This window comes from Mus caroli, chromosome 18 (genome assembly GCF_900094665.2).
Source record: "Mus caroli chromosome 18, CAROLI_EIJ_v1.1, whole genome shotgun sequence".
In the NCBI taxonomy this organism is placed as follows: domain Eukaryota; kingdom Metazoa; phylum Chordata; class Mammalia; order Rodentia; family Muridae; genus Mus; species Mus caroli.
In genome coordinates, this window is record NC_034587.1 from 63,284,678 (window position 1) to 63,301,353 (window position 16,676).

At 44.4% G+C, this 16,676-nt stretch overlaps 3 pseudogenes; all 3 read right to left on the reverse strand.

The window, feature by feature from the left end:
* Positions 1-2,383: 2,383 nt before the first annotated feature.
* LOC115029911 lies at positions 2,384-2,494 on the reverse strand (annotated as a pseudogene).
* Positions 2,495-11,896: 9,402 nt separating this feature from the next.
* Positions 11,897-12,221, reverse strand: LOC110284550 (annotated as a pseudogene).
* A 3,851-nt stretch (positions 12,222-16,072) lies between these two features.
* LOC110284986 lies at positions 16,073-16,561 on the reverse strand (annotated as a pseudogene).
* Positions 16,562-16,676: the final 115 nt, after the last annotated feature.

Genomic DNA, 16,676 nt, shown 5'->3' on the forward strand with positions numbered 1-16,676 from the left:
TTGCAAATTGTATCTTGGGTGTTCTATGTTTCTGGGCTAATATCCATTTATCAGTGAGTGCATATCTAATGACTTCTTTTGTGATTGGGGTACCTCACTAAGGATGATATCCTCCAGATACATCCATTTGTCCAAGAATTTTATAAATCCATTGTTTTTAATAGCTGAGTAGTACTCTATTGTGTAAATGTACCATATTTTCTGTATCCATTCTTTTGTTGAGGGACATCTGGGTTCTTTCCAGCTTCTGGCTATTATAAATAAGGTTGCTATGAACATAGTGGAGCATGTGTTCTTATTACCAGTTGGAACTTCTTCTGGGTATATGCCTAGGAGAGGTATTGCTGGATCTTCCGGTAGTATTATGTCCAATTTTCTGAGGAACCTCCAGACTGACTTCCAGAGTGGTTGTACAAGCTTGCAATCCCACCAACAATGGAGGAGTGTTCCTCTTTCTCCACATCCTCGCCAGCATCTGCTGTCACCTGAATTTTTGATCTTAGCCATTCTGACTGGTGTGAGGTGGAATCTCAGGGTTGTTTTGATTTGCATTTCCCTGATGATTAAGGATGTTGAACATTTTTTCAGGTGCTTCTCAGCCATTCGGTATTCCTCAGTTGAGAATTCTTTGTTTAGCTCTGAACCCCATTTTTTAATATGAACCCCATTTTTTAATGGGGTTATTTGAATTTCTGGAGTCTAGCTTCTTGAGCTCTTTGTATATATTGGATATTAGTCCCCTATCAGATTTAGGATTGGTAAAAATCCTTTCCCAATCTATTGGTGGCCTTTTTGTCTTATTGACGGTGTCTTTTGCCTTACAGAAGCTTTGCAATTTTATGAGGTCCCATTTGTCAATTCTTGATCTTTCAGCACAAGCCATTGCTGATCTGTTTAGGAATTTTTCCCCTGTGCCCATATCTCTGAGACTTTTCCCTACTTTCTCCTCTATTAATTTCAGTGTCTCTGGTCTTATGTGGAGGTCTTTGGTCATTTCAACGGCTCACTGGCTTGGTACCAGGCCTCTGGCTTCTGCTTGTCTTTCAATACTGGAACCTCACTGGGACCCTTCTTGGATATTCAGTTGTTGCCTTGTATTATGGAAATCCTGTGGTTTTTGGATCTGTAGGACCAGCCCCTTCCTGCATTCCAGCAGTTCATTGATGGGGTAGATTTTGGGGTGAGCCCATTCAAAGCTCTGGATCTGAACCTAGAGGAATCTGAGTTGGTCAGCCCTCTGTCTCTCTCACTCCCATGTCCTCAGGTAGGCTCACCCACAACCTACGAACCAGGGCTAGCGCTACCCTGCTGCCCAGCTGAGGTGCAGGGCCTGTTCTCCCAAGTGTTACAGCTGGTGAGGGACAGGGTCAGATCTCCCACTGTGATGACTTTGGGCCAGCTGTCCTGCCTGGTATAGCTGGCAAGGGGTGGGGCTGTGTGTATGTGTGTGGGGGCAGCTCTCCTTTGCCCATGTTACTACACAGCAAACAAGTGGCAGGTCCAGCTCTCCTAGGTTCATGCCCTCAGGGTCATCTTACCTATGACCCTGCTACCAGAATCAGCTCTGCTCTGCTGCCCAGGTGAGGTGTAGACCTGTTCTCTCCAGTGCTGGAGGTGGTAAGGGAAAGGGCCAGCTTTCCAGCTTTCATGACTTCAGGGCCTGGTCTCCCTCCTGGCCCCAGTGGTATCTCTCCCTTGTGCAAGCCACAGCTCAGGAGATGAGTGTAAGGCATCTCTCTTATGGTCACTATCTTTGGGGCCAGCTCACCCTCAATTTCCACAATGTGTGGGGCTTCTCCCCTGAGTCGAGTACTGTGGCTGGATAGGGGAAGGGATCAGCTCTTCTGCTCTCAAGCCCCTAGGGACAGCTCTTCCATGATGCCCATGTGAGGGGTGGGGCTAGTTCTGCACAGCCCTCAGACATTAATATGTCCCTGGGCAGCAGCCCAGACCAGGAACATTGCCCGGTTGGTAACAGTCCCCTGCTCCCATGGGGGTTTGGACTCAGATGTGACCCCTGTTGGCTGCAAAGGCTATGGTCCCAGATGGGATTGCTGGCTACTCACACCAGGCTGTTCTTCACTATCCTCAGGTCTCCAGGTCTGCCTCTCTCCATTGTTCCCACACCCTTCTGTTTCTCTTTCTCTTCCATTTCTCCACCATACTTACTGGTGCCCAAGGTCTCTGAGTGTCTGGGGTCCTCTCAGGAGTGGTCTCAGGTGTGCTATGCCCCCTAGTGCATTATGGCACCAGGCAGGGGTCATCATGGGCATGGCCTGCCCCTGTAGACCTGTGTGGTGCTGGACCGGTGGTCATATCAGGCTAGCTTCCTGACTGGGCCCCATGATCCCTCACTTAGTGTCAGGCTTGCTTTTTGTCAGGGAATGTTAGGTTAGGTCAGAACATTGTGTGTAGACGTAGCCTCTCTCCTCTCTGCCACCTACTGACACACATGTGACACAGCAGCCACACCTGCAACACCTCTAGGGGCTGGGTTTTTCGCATTTTTTATTATTGCGAACAAAGCACAGGAAGAATATTAATTAGTTAAATTATATTAATTACTAATATATTAATAACTAATAATTAAATTAATAACCAATAATTAAATTAATATTTAAAATTAATTAGAAACAAAAATCCAAAATATAGAAAAACTTTCCTTACTGTATATATGAAGTTTAGCATTCTGGATATGCAAATGAACACAGTCCCAGAAACATTCATGGTCATGCTGAAATGAGAGTCCTGGATAGTTATTGAAATTGTGTTCATGCTCACTGAGAAAACAAACACTGGGGGTAGCAAGATGGCTCAGTGGATAAAGGCACTTGCTACCAAGCTGGATGTCCTAAGTTCAATCCCTAGGACCCACACGTAGAAGGAGAGAACTGACTCTTGCACATTGTCTTCTGACATCTGCATGCACATGTGTATAAACACACACACACACATACACACGCACACGCACGAGAGAGAGAGAGAGAGAGAGAGAGAGAGAGAGAGAGAGAGAGAGAGCGCGCTATGTTTTTGGCACATAACAGAGTATTTTGAAGTACTTACCCAGTTCTAGAGCGTATTAGGTACTAGTTACTGAGATTTCAGGAATAGCACTTTCTCTCTCACTAGGTGTGTTAACACAATCATTAGAGGTAGGCTTAAAACCTCACATATAAACATTTTAATTTTGAGAGTGGAATTTATTAAATGGGGGTGGGGAATGTGCCTTTTTAATATAAGTTAGGGCACCACTGTTCAAATTACAAACTACATATGGTTTCCCTGTGTGAGCCAAAGCCATTCTAATGTGGGGTGCAAGCTCTTGGAAGTGTGACACATTGCAACGGGCCTTTAGCTAATCTATTTGACTGCTGCGTTTTATAAAAACATGGAGCAAATCCACTAAATATTAAATTTGAGCCTCTTTCTTACTACTTCTTGGTGATTAAGCATTTCATTGGATAAATACAAGTATGAAAAACTGCAGTCGTAAATATCAGGGAGCGTGTGTAATCACTGTCGGTAACACACATTTAAAAGGTCATTCTTAGCTTGACTAGAAAACAAGAACGACGGATTATCCTGTTGGGCTTCCCTCAGCTGAACCCAGTTAAAATTGTCATTTAAGTTCAGCATGGAAAGAGGGAACATTTCAGAAGCACAAAGCTGAGAGAGAGAGAGAGAGAGAGAGAGAGAGTGAGTTGTGTGACATTCCTCCGGTAGGCCATGGCTCACCTTCCCTTTTACTTGTAGTCGCTCACACAGCTCCATGCCCTGACCTCTGATCATGTTAGCATCACTTGTTTCACACATTTGTTTTTGCCTGTGTTCTCTGGGCTTGAAAGTGCAGATCTTGGTTTACAGGTAGGTTGATGCTTGGGACAGCTTAGCTTAGCATGTTTGAGGCTCTAGGTTCAGCTCATGTTGTAGGAGGCCATCATTTGCTGACATTCCAAAGAGAAGTATTAAAGCAGGGAATTAAGATCTCTATAGTACTGAGTTTGTAAGTGAGTTTTTCCACCCCATCTTTAAACTTTATTCAACCTTGTCTGGGTGTGGTGGCGCTCACCTTTCATCTTAGCACTTGGGAAGTCGAGGCAGACGGAACTCCATGAGTTCGTGGCCAGCCAAAAGCTATTACTAAGAACTTCTCTTAAACCAGCTCATTACACTTCCCCCCAAACCTTTACTTAACTTTAAGCTCATAATACTATGATATTTATTAAAGAAACTTATAAATATTTATAATTTCGACTCAAAGGCATCTAATGCTGACTAGTTGCATCAAACCTTAATTTTTTTAAATTATCATTCTCTCTCTCTCTCTCTCTCTCTCTGTATGTGTGTGTGTGTGTGTGTGTATGTGTGTGTGTGTATGTGTGTGTGTGTGTGTGTGTATGTGTGTGTGTATGTGTGTGTGTGTGTGAGACTGTAGGTGTGTAAGTCAGGGGTCAACTTGTGGGCATCTCTTCTCTTCTCCCACCATATCAGCCCCTAGGATAGAATTCAGGTCATGAGGTTTGGCAGCAAACACTGCTGAGCCACCTCATCGGGCCAGAGCCTTAAAGTTTTGATTACCCTTTATGCCAGTGATTTTACTCTAAAAAAAACTGACTTTAATGACAACGTGAAATACAGAAAAGGATATGTTAGCAAGTTAATTTCATTCTTAAATATGAAGATGTAAGTTATGTACAATTTAAGACACTGCTTATTTTTAATGCATGGTGATATTTGGAGGAAAATATAATTATGCACCGAATTACTTGTTTTGATTTCATCCTCCTTTGGCTCTCTTCTTTGAGACAGGGTCTCATGTGGACTAAGGTGGTGAGGCTGGCCTTGAACTCCTCCTGATCCTGCTTGGCTCCATCTCCCAAGTGCTGGGGTCACAGGAGTGCACCACCCACAGCACCTGGATGGTCTTCTTATTTTAATGCCAGTATCGAATATTCATTGAGGAAAACTAGAAAATCATCATGAGAGTAGAAAGTTGTGTTGGTGCAAGTGGAGCAAGACCCAAGACAAGGCTGGCCAGGGTGACGGCACCTTTAAGCACTGGAAGAGGGGACATAGGCAGGTAAGTTTCTGTGAGTTCTAGGCCAGCCAGGGCTACACAGTGAGATCCTGTTCCCCACCCTCAATACTACAGGAATGGCTGGGTAGTTTGCATACACCAAGAAATATTTTTCAAGGAACAAATCAACAAATGAGAATGGCTAGGTTTGGAGAACCCATTTAGTTATGTTTTTGCTGGGAATTGAAGGTAGGGCTTTGCACATGTTAGGCAAGTGCTCTGCCAGCGAATTACATTCCCAGCCCTTTAAAAATGCTTCTCATAGGAAAGGCCACCCAGAGACTGCCTCACCTAGGGATCCATCTCATCTGCAAACCCCAAACCCCAACACTAGTGCTGATGCCAAGAAGTGCTTGCTGACAGGAGTCTGGTATGGCTGTTCCCTGAGAGGCTCTACCAGCACCTGACCAATGCAGATGCAGATACTCATAGCCAACCATCACACTGAGCCCAGGAACCCCAATAGAAGAGCTAGGGGAAGGACTGAAGCACCTGAAGGGGATTGCAACCTCAAAGGAAGAATATCAACTAACTGGATCACCCAGAGCTCCCAGGGACTAACTAAACCACTAACCAAAGAGGGATCCATATCTCTAGATACCTATGTAGCAGAGGATGGCCTTAGCTGACATCAATGGGAAGGGAGGCCCTTGGTCCTGTGGAGGCTTAATGCTCCAGCCTGGGGGATGCTAGAGTGGTGAGGTGAGGTGGGAGTGGGTGAGTAGGTGGAGGAGCACCCTCATAGAGGCAAAGGGGAGGGGGAGAGAGGAGGGATGGGATGGGGGGATTCTGGAGGGGTAACTGGGAAGGAGGATATCATTTGAGATGAAAATGAAAAAAAAAGATTAATAATAAAAATGCTTCTCATTAGCATATATTCACTATACTTAATAACAACTTTCATATACAACAAATTTATACTTGCACATAATGCATTTCATTCATTCCTTGTTACTTTCTCTTGTCTCCTCCCACGGTCTTCAATCTCATTCTCACAACTAGTCCCTCTTCTCCATCTGTGTCCTTTTTTCTGATCATCCAATGAGTCAGGGAATGGTGAGGCTGTTCTCCAACACAATATTGACTGGCCTGGTCTTGTACAGACCTTATGCAGATAACCAGAGCTGCTGTGAGTTGGACACAGTGGCACATCCTTCCTGTGGGTCAGCCTTCCACATGGCCCCCTCCATTCCTCTAGCTCTTGCCTTCTCTCTGCCCCTTATTCCTTGACGTTCCCTAAGCTGCAGAGGCATGATACGGATGTTCCACTCATGACCCAGCACACAACGGTCACTTATTCTCATCACTTTGACCACGAATGAGCCATTGTTGTTGCCATGACCACTACCAAAAGAAGCTTCTCTGACCAGCACCAATTGATGGCACAGCCACGGTTTGATGTCTTTGAGATAGTGTCTTGTCTTGTAGCTGCGGCCTGTGTTAAACTAGCTGATCTCACCACGGTAGCAGTGGTGCTCTGTCAGCTTCTGGGATGCTGGGACTGGAGACATGCATCACCATGATCCTCAGGAGTTGTCTTAGGGTTACTATTGCTGCCATGAAATACGATAACCAAAAGCAAGTGGGGGCGGAGCTGATGCAGAGGCCATGGAAGGGCGCTGCTTACTGGTTTCTCCTCATGGCTTGCTTAGTCTGCTTTCTTATTGAACCCAGGACCACCAGCCCAGAGATAGAGCCAACCACAGTGGGCTGGGCCCTCCTCCATCAATAACTAATTAAGAAAATGCCTCATAGCTGGATCTTGCGGTGGCTTTTTTCTCAATTAAGGTTCTCTCCTTTCAGATAACTCTAGTTTGAGTCAAGCTGAGTGAGACTAACCAGAGCAGGAGTCATGGTTTTAATAAGCTCCAGATGGACTGGACTTGTGATGTCTCATCACAAATGAACACTTGGCATTTCTTTTTAACAGTTTAATGCCCTTTCGAGCTACTTCCATGAAGACACTGATGATATATAAGCCTCTCCACGAAATAGAAGAGCCTCTTATGAGTGAGGAAATGAATTTCTCATATCACCCAGAACTTTATAGATAACATTTTTATGTTAGAGGGAAGTTAAATTGGATGGTGTGAGGATAAGAATCGTTTTGTTTTGTCCTTACATTTTAAAGAACTTCTACACAACTGCTGAACTGCCTATAAAACATCTCAAGACATTCATCACTTGCTGTGCTGAGGATATTAAACTTGGCATGACCAATGGCCAGAAACTTAATGTCACTGCTGGCTCCCAGCAGCAGGTGGGAGGTGCTTCTCAGTTACCAGATGGGAGTCCAGGAATCAGCAGGAAGTCAATGGAAACTGGGGGGTAATCAGACATTGGCAAGAACTACAAGGGAGAGAACTCATTCCTGGGAACGCGCTGAAATAAGGTGTGGAGTTCTCACCACCCCTACATTGTGTCTAAGGAGACATTTATTGGCGTTAAGTAAGAAGGACAGACAGGAGACAGCAGGGTGTTGATCAAAATGATTTCCTTTTAGGATAAGGTCAGATGTGAGACCAGGGAGAAGAACAACAAGAATATTTCCTTAGTAGAAGATTCTAGATGGAATGGAATGTTAACAGAAAGAGCTGGATAGCTAATGGCTGAACTTGCAGGGTCTCAGAGTTGTCTGTGGAACCATTAGGGGAGAAGTCTAGGATGGGGCTTTTGATGCCAGATGGTCAGTGAGCGCAAATTCAATATAGATGACTGTGCTAGAGCCGGAGATGAAGGGGTGGGGATCTTATAATGAGAAGAGGGAAATGTAGGCATAACTAGTGCTATCCTTACTTCCAAACCCCAGCCAATACATGTAGATCGTCCCCTTCAAGGGGGGTGGAACATAGCTCTCTTCTCCCTCTCCCTTTTCCAGTCCTTCCTACTTTTTCTGTTCCCCTCCTTCAGCTCTTCCTTTTCCTCCTGATTTTTTTTTCATTTTTCTTCTTCTTTCTGAGACTAGGTCTGATGTAGTCCAGGTTGGCCTTGAGCTTGCTATCCACAGAGTCCTGCTCTGAACTCCTGATCCACATTCCAAGTGCTGGTATTATAGGCACGTTTCAGTGTGCCATGCTTAGAGTTTCTTTCTTTCTCTCTCTCTCTTTCTCTCTCTCTCTCTCTCTCTCTTTCTCTCTCTCGATGGAGGGTTAGTTTTAGTTAACACATTATTTGAGGTTTCTGTATGGCCTGGGAAATGATCTATGAGACTAAGTGAGTATGAAGTATATAGCAAGTCAAGGGGGAAAGAAAAATAGCAAGTGTTAAATAGACACAGACATAGCAAAACATCATCAAATTGGGTGTTCAAAAACATTCAGCAGAAATGACTGGGGAAGCCCCATTAAGGCAGGTAGCTGGAGTTCCGGGTAGAAAGAGTCATGGGCATAGCAGAGTTGTCCCCTTAAGTGAGGCTTTCAAGTGGAAGAATAAATAATAACAGATACAGACAATGTCACCAATTGGGCACCCAGGACACCCAGAAGAAACAAAATGGGGAAGTTGAGGCAGCTGGAGATCCCAGGTGAGAAGGTCCTCTTCACCATGGCTGAATTTCCAGTTCTGCTTTCCTGTTGCAGGCGCTTTATATTACATGATAAACACTAGCAAGCATAATTAGAAAGACTTTACTTTTTAGCTAATTGTAAGGAAATGTTTTTATTTCTCAATTGTTTTGATATTCTTTTTCTTCTCTGTCATGAGATGAGTTAGGGAGTCCAGCTCATCTTCAGACAGCGGCACTTGCAGGACACTTTGAGACAAACACAGCTGGGGTTGAAATGGTAATGGTGGGGTAACAGTGGTCCAAAGCCTGCTTCTTAGTGAGCTCAAACATCACATGCTAGTTTGTCATAAAATGTATGTTAAGTCTTATAGCAAAGTCGTCAGGTCGGGAAAGACAGAGTTGTGGGAGCAGCACCTGGCTATAAACATGGAGGTGTAAGGCTCACAGACAGATATCGATCAGGAATCCTCCCCATTCCTCAAGTGTGTCTCAAGTGTGATAACGGAAGGGATCAGAGCAGAAAGATGAAAAAGCTGGGAAAGTTCACTGTGGAGAAACCCGATAAACAACTTTTAGCTAGGTCACCAAGATCAACAGCATCTAAGGAGTATTAAGCCTACAGCTACATCCTTTACGCAGAGGTAAGAGCAGACTTTGTCTCTGCACTCTTCTCTCCCCAAGCACACAGCCTGAGTCTAATCATGAGAATAGCATCAGACAAATCCTGGTTAAAGGATAGCTCATACGACGTCATCAGACTAGCCATCTTCAAGATGGCCAAGACCATCCACAGCAAGGGAGTTGGAGACTTATGCCCAGGACGAACATGATGACAGGAGGCACTGTAATCTGGACAGCCTTGTAGGAGGGACAAAGAGCATTATGGAAAAACAGGTATTCCAAATCAAGCATGGATTTTAATCAATAATAATGTGTCAATATTGATTAGTTAAAAATGCTCTCACACTGTGTAAGATATTAGCAATAGGGATTATTAGATGCACACTGCGTTAAAGGGTCTGTGCTATCAATACAATTTTTTAGTTATTAAAATCAATTATGTTAAAATACATATCCAAGCTGGGCAGCGGTGGTGCATTCCTTTAATCTCCTTTAATCTTGCTGATGTCCATTATTTTGTTGTTGCAGTGTGGGTTTTATCTGAGATTATTATTTTCTGTCTTTTCTTGAGTGTTGTTAGCTTCTCGAGATTGAAGTTTTCCTTCTAGTGCCTTCTGTAGAGCTGGATTTGTAGATAGATACTGCTTAAATTTGGTTTTATCATAGAATGTCTTTCTTTATCTATTGTGATGGAAAGTCGTTCTGTGTATCTGAGCTGTATCTGTGGTCTTGTAGGGTTCATAGAGCCTCTATCCAGACCCTTCTGGCATTTAGAGTCTCCATTGAAAAGTCAGGTGTTATTCTAATAGGTGCTTTCATATGTTACTTGGTCTTTTCCACTTGTGGTCTTTAAAATTCTTTCTTTGTTATGTATATCTTGTGTTTTGATTATTGCGTGTCATAGAGAATTTCTTTTTGGGTATTTGATATTCTGGGTGCTTCTTGTACCTTGATAATCATCTCTTCTTTTTAGGTTAGAGGAGTTTTCTTCTATGATTTTTTGAAACTATTTTCTGTGCCTTTGTCCTAGGTTTCTTCTCCTTCTTCATTACTATAATTCTTGGATTTGGTCTTTTCATAGAGTCCCAGGTTTCTGGAAGTTGTTTTTTTAGACCTAATATCTTCTTTGACCTAGGTCTGGGGTATCCATTTCTTCTATATTATCTTCAATGTCAGAGATTCTGTCTTCCATCTCTTGTATTCTGTTGGTGAGGCTTGCCTCAGAGGTTCCTGTTATGTTCCTAAATTTCCAGTTTTTGCTCATTTTTCTTGATTGGTTCTATTTCCACTTTCATGTCTTGAACTTGTAAGTGTTCCTGCTCAGATGGAAGGCTATCCTGGGACTCAGAAGTCCAGGAACCACATAGCTGTGAGAGGAGAACGGCGGCATCCTAAGATATAGAGGCTCAGGTACCACACAGCTCTGAGGTAGGACAGTGTCACAATGGAAGGAGACATGAGATCCCAGGAACCACAGAGCTCTGACAAGAAGGCTCCTCAGAAGAAACATGACAGCTCCCAGGGGAGGGGATCCCCAGCTGAGCTGAGGGGCTCAGGAGTCTTAGCCCTGCTCCACTTCTTTGCTTCTTCCCTTTTCTTCATTGCTTCTTGGCTTCTTCCAATGAAGCAGCAAATCTCATAAAAGATTTATTGGAGGGTTCAGAGTGTGGAGGGATGAATCCAGGGTTGGCTGTCCCTGCTCCCAGGGAAGTGGATAAAAGGAAAGGCTTATATAGGATTTCTTAGGGGGTGGAGCTTCTCAGGTCAGAGATTTCTAGAGTTAGGATTGGTGGGATTTAAAGTCCTGAGCTTGGAGAGCTCAGGGATTGGTAGGTTTTGTGCTCAGAATTGGTGTCCGCCCCCACCCCCCACCCCGTGGGAAGTCTAGGGATTGGTGGGTTTTCCTGCTCAGGGATTGGTGTTTTTTTTTCACCGCTCCCCCCCCCGACCCCCCCCTCCCACACTTCCTAGGCATCTGGCTCATGGGTTAAGATGGGAAGACCTTTCCAGTTGCAGGCAGTTTTGGCTGAGGCACCATCACTGCTGAGCTGCTGAGGGTGGCTGAAGAGGAGGTGTCACCACTGTGGATAAGCTCCTACAGGACAGCTCCTGTGGTGGCGTTTCATGAGGTCCGTAGGCTGAGGCAGGAAAGAAGGTGCTGTGGACGGTTCCTGTGACAGTACCTCATGACAGCAGCAGGCTGAGGTGGGGAAGCATGTATTGCCACCATGGACAGCTCCCATGGCACTACTGGACAGCAGCTGGCTGAGGAGATGCAGTCATTTTGACAGCTCCCGTGGTAGTATTGGGTTGGAAGGAGGGACTGCCACTTTGACCTCGTGGGGGCGCTGTTCAGGGACTACAGGACCGTTTTCTTCATTTCATCCACTGTTTATGTTTTCCTAGATTTCATTAATGGATTTTTTTTCTATCTCTTTTAAGAACCTTGAGAGTATCATAATAGAGTATTTTAAAGATCTTGTCTCATGCTTTAGCTATACTGTATTTCTAAGGACCACTGGAGGAGAGTTGTTAGGCTTTAGCGGAGACATATTATCTTGACTGTTATTGATTGTATTTTTTCTTAAGTGAGCAATTTTATTAAAAACAAAACAAATCCCCAAACAACAAGACCAAACAAAACACCAAACAGAAGTTAACACTGTGGAGGCCAGGTTGCCCTCCATCAGCTGCTAAATGTTCTGCTGCTGCACGAAGGGGTTAGGGACGGCCTCCATGCTGTCATGAGGGCAGATGAGCGGTACTGAGGTGCCATCACACACTATAAGCCCCGGCTGCCGTGTGTCCTCTATCAGCTTGTATTGCTTGTTGGAATCTCGCACATGCGCAATGGTTCCATCCAGCACCAGGTTGCGCGGTGGGTCAAACCCTTTCAGGATCCCGCTGGGTTCTCAGCCACCCTGGAACTTCATGTAGATGGTCTTGTCAAATTACTTATGTAGACAGGTCCAAGATGCTTTCTTTCTTCTTTTTTCTCTTTGTCCACCATCTTGCCATAGCCTCTTGATTATACTTTTACACTGGTAGCTAGGTATCTGGGTTTCAGGTAGTTGTAATTCTAGGTGTTTATACCTGCTCTTGCATTTGTTGGGTAGATGTTTCATTTCTTGGTTTTGGTCGCTGCTTCTGGTTCTTAGGAGAGTGTGATGCTTTGGGTTGCCTGATAAGGAGTGCTTCTGAGATCCTGCCGTGTGTGGCCTTTGGGGGGTCCTGAATAGATAGTGTTTCTAGGTATTGGGAGATGACACAAAGGACTGGGGATGGCCTGAAGGTGTGTGTGAAGGGGCCCACAGGAAGGAAAAAAGCTGGGTCTGTTACTAGGATCTGTTTAGTCCCCTGGGAATGGGGGCAGAGAGGAAGGAGAGGCCACAGCAGGTAATCTGCCACAAAGCTGGTGCTAAGACAGGAGAGGGGGTTGGAATTGGGGGACAGGAAGGAGAAGTAAGATCCCCTCCTTGGCTCCTTGGTTAGCGTGGCTGGCAGGTTTCCAGGGAGTGCCTGCAGGAGTTGGCAGTGGAGACAGAGGGATGGGGTAAGGGTGGAGACCCGTAGGAAACATTCTGCTTGATCTGGCAATAGGGGCAGCGAGGAAGAGAAGACTGCAGCAGGTGGCCTGCTACAGAGCTAGGGATAAGACTGAGGGATTGGAGGACTGGAGGGAGAGTGAAGATCATCTACCTGATTCTCTGGCTGACAGGAACAGAGGGTTTCCAGGGAGTGCCTATGGGTTGTGGTTTGTGTGTGTGTGTGTGAGTGTGTATGTGTTTGCCTGTGTGGATGCTAGAGGATGGTGTTGAGTATCTTCCTCTATTGCTCCTTATCCTATCTATCTATCTATCTATCTATCTATCTATCTATCTATCTATCAATCAATCATCTCTCTATCTGAGATGGTTTCTCACTGAACCTGGAGCTTGCTGTTTTGGCTATATTGGCTGAGTACCAATCCCCAAAGATCTGCATTTCCATCTTGTCCTAGCACTGGGATTATAGACATACCTGGCCTTTAAAAAAGGAATTAAAAATTGAGGGTATAATTACATTATTCCCCACTTCTCTTTCTCCCTTCCACATCCTTCCAAGTACACCCCCTCTTCCTCTCTTTAAAATTCAAGGCCTTTTCACCCTTTGTTTCTATATAAGTATATTCGATTCCTATCTACATAAAGACAACTTGCTCACTCTGCATAATGTTACTTGTATGTATGTTTTCAGGGCTGGAGATTTGGTATTGGATAATCAATTGGTGTGTTCTTCCCTGGGGAAGCTGTTTCTGTTGATGTCAGCATCCTTTAGCTGTCTGCAGTTCTTTGTGAAGGTTGGAGGCCTCCTAAACGTTCCTTTTCCCATGCTTACGTGCATATTGGTGCTGTCCTTGTTCAGGCAGCCATGTCAGAGAGACTTCACATTCTTTGGATCAGAACTCAAGTCTAAAGCCTTGAACACCAGATACTTTACCCACTGAGCCATCTCCTTAACCTTCTGTTTTTAGTGACATTCCCAGAGACTTAGTGTATAGAATTAAACTATTAATGTTAAATAAGAGATAATTATGGAAGCATTAGTTCATTTGGTTTGCATAAGAGAAGGAGCTATGCTTCAGACAAGAGAGCAGAAGAGAGCTTTGAGTGGGGAAGGTAGCTCTCAGTGCTGGCGGGCATTGGACATACTGATGGACTCTGCAGATGACTAGGCAGGCAGAGATGACAGCATGTTGAGTATTAACCACTGACAATAAACTCTCTTGTATCTTGGTATCTAAATCAGATACATTTTTATTTATTCATTTTTTTAAATCAAATAATTTCATGGCTGGGCAGTGGTGGTACAGGTGTCTAATGCCAGCATTCAGGAGGTAGTGGTAGGTGAGTCTCTTGAGTTTGAGGCCAGTCTGGTCTACAGAATGAGTCCTGGGACAGCCAGGGCTACACATTGAAACCATGTCTTGAAAAACAAAACAAAACAAAACAAAACAAAACAAAACAAAACAAAACAAAAACCCAGTCCAACCCAACCCAAACAAACAAACAAAAAAGAAATTGATATACAAATACTATGTTTACAATGTTTCCAAACCTCCCCTCTGCCCTCAAATAACTCCTGTGTCCTCCTCACTGCCAATCTCATGATGTCTTCTTTTAATTATTATTGTTAATGTATAATACATTGTTTCCCTCATGTCATTATTGTCACTCACCACACACACACTCATGTACACACACATACTTATGTATACATACCCACTCATGTATACACACACACTCATGTACACACACATACTTATGTATACATACCCACTCATGTATACACATACACTCATGGACACACACACATACTCATGGACACACACACACTCATGGACACACACACACTCATGTATACACATGCACTCATGTATACACATACACTCATGGACAAACACACACACACACACTCATGGACACAAACACTCATGTACACACATACTTATGTACACACACACATTCATGGACACACACTCATGGACACACACACTCATGGACACACACACACACACACACACGCTCATGTATACATGACCTATTGAGTCCATGTAGATCCTAAATCTATAGTTGATGGACATTTGAAACAGGAATTGATTGGGAGGGATTAAAACCAGAGATAAGTAACTAGCACCGTAGGGAGCCTACCAGTGACTAAATAAACACTGGAGAAGCTGAAGTTTAGGGAGACTGAAGTCGACTTTTGTAAACAAACTGGCAGGCCAAAGAAGCTAGACTTGATGTTTTATGTGATGAGAAACCATTGGCTGGTTGCTCCCACTGTGTGTACTGTCTAGTATCTCACAGTGCTCATCCCCAGAGCTTGAATTGTGGATGTAGATATTATGGGTTTTAGTATAAAATCAATATTTGTTTATTTATCTATTCATGCATCATTCATTCATTCATTCATTCATTCATTCATTCATCTCTGTGTATCCTTGGATGGCCTGTAACCCACTCTATAAACCAGGCTGGACCTGAACTCAGCCTCTGCCTCCCAAATGCTGGAATTAAAAGCATGTGTTATCACCAGTCAACTGGGTTGGAATCAACTTTTATACATTTTCTACTTAAAGTTACATTTTGACTTTTCTTTCTCATGGCTGTGCTCCAAACGAGGCTCACACATGCTCACTGTTGCACTGTTGTTGAAGGCTCCTGATGAGGTTTCAGATCTGTGGGAACCTGCTTGGCTTAGGCTAGTTAGTTTTGGCATAGGCTAGTTAGGCTAGTTAGTATATCTTTGCTCAATGATGTACAAAGGCTCTGCATTGTCTTTAAGGCACATTTTGATCTTTTCAAGTCTATGATGTCATCTCCTCTTATCAGCATCTCACCACAACTCCCTGTAGAACACCCCCCCCCCATTCAGTAATTGTGCTTGCTCATTATCTCCAGCACATACACACATATTCTAGCTTAGTTCAACGTATCCAGATACCTAGGGCTGTTCTTCTCTTCCAGTTAGTTACATTTACCTTACCATTTATTAATTTTTTTCAACAGCTGTTCCTTCAGTCAAAAGAAAACAAGTAGCTTTTGAATACCTTTATCCCCTTTCCCCAAGTCCCAATCTAATTAATAAGCAAACATAAGAAGCGAAAGGCCTATAGCTCATTTCCATGCCTTTCCACCGACTGTATACATAAATGAATATCAATGGGGTGAGCAGAACTGGGTTTGTTGTACATAGTTAATACATGATGATTTATGGCTGGGCAGAGGCAGAAAACAAATGACTCAGCCCTGGGGAGGGGAGGAAAGAGATTTTCAGGCACCGTAACAACACCACAATCTATGGCACATATAGAAAAGTCTTGTTTCTTTTTTTTTTTTTTTTTCCAGGGACCAAAACCAGTCTTTATTGGCCTCGGCTACTTGAGGGGGATGAATCGGGAGGAGTGGGTGGCACCGATCCCGGGCCGGCCGTGCTTCACGGGTTTGTAGGTGATGGAGAACTCGCCCAGGTAGTGGCCGATCATCTCTGGCTTGATCTCCACCTGCTTGAAGGTCTTGCCGTTGTACACACCCACCATGCTACCCCCCATCTCGGGCAGGACGATCATGTCCCTCAGGTGCGTCTTCACCACCTGGGGCTTCTCCATGGGTGGCACCTCCTTCTTGGCCTTTCTCAAGCGCTTGAGCAGTGAGTACTTGCTTCTGCCGAAGATCACGGTTCAGGCGCCGCCTCTGGCGGGCGCTGTACAGCTGCATCAGCTGCTCATAGGACATGTTGAGCAGTTGGTCGAGGTCTATGCCACCGTAGGTGAACTTGCGGAAGGTCCGCTTCTTCTTATGCTCCACTTTGGCCATCTTGGCGGTTACTCGGAAGAGGCAGGTAGATTTCTGAGTTCGAGACCAGCCTGGTCTACAGAGTGAGTTCCAGGACAGCCAGGGCTACAGAGAAACCCTGTCTCGAAAAACCAAA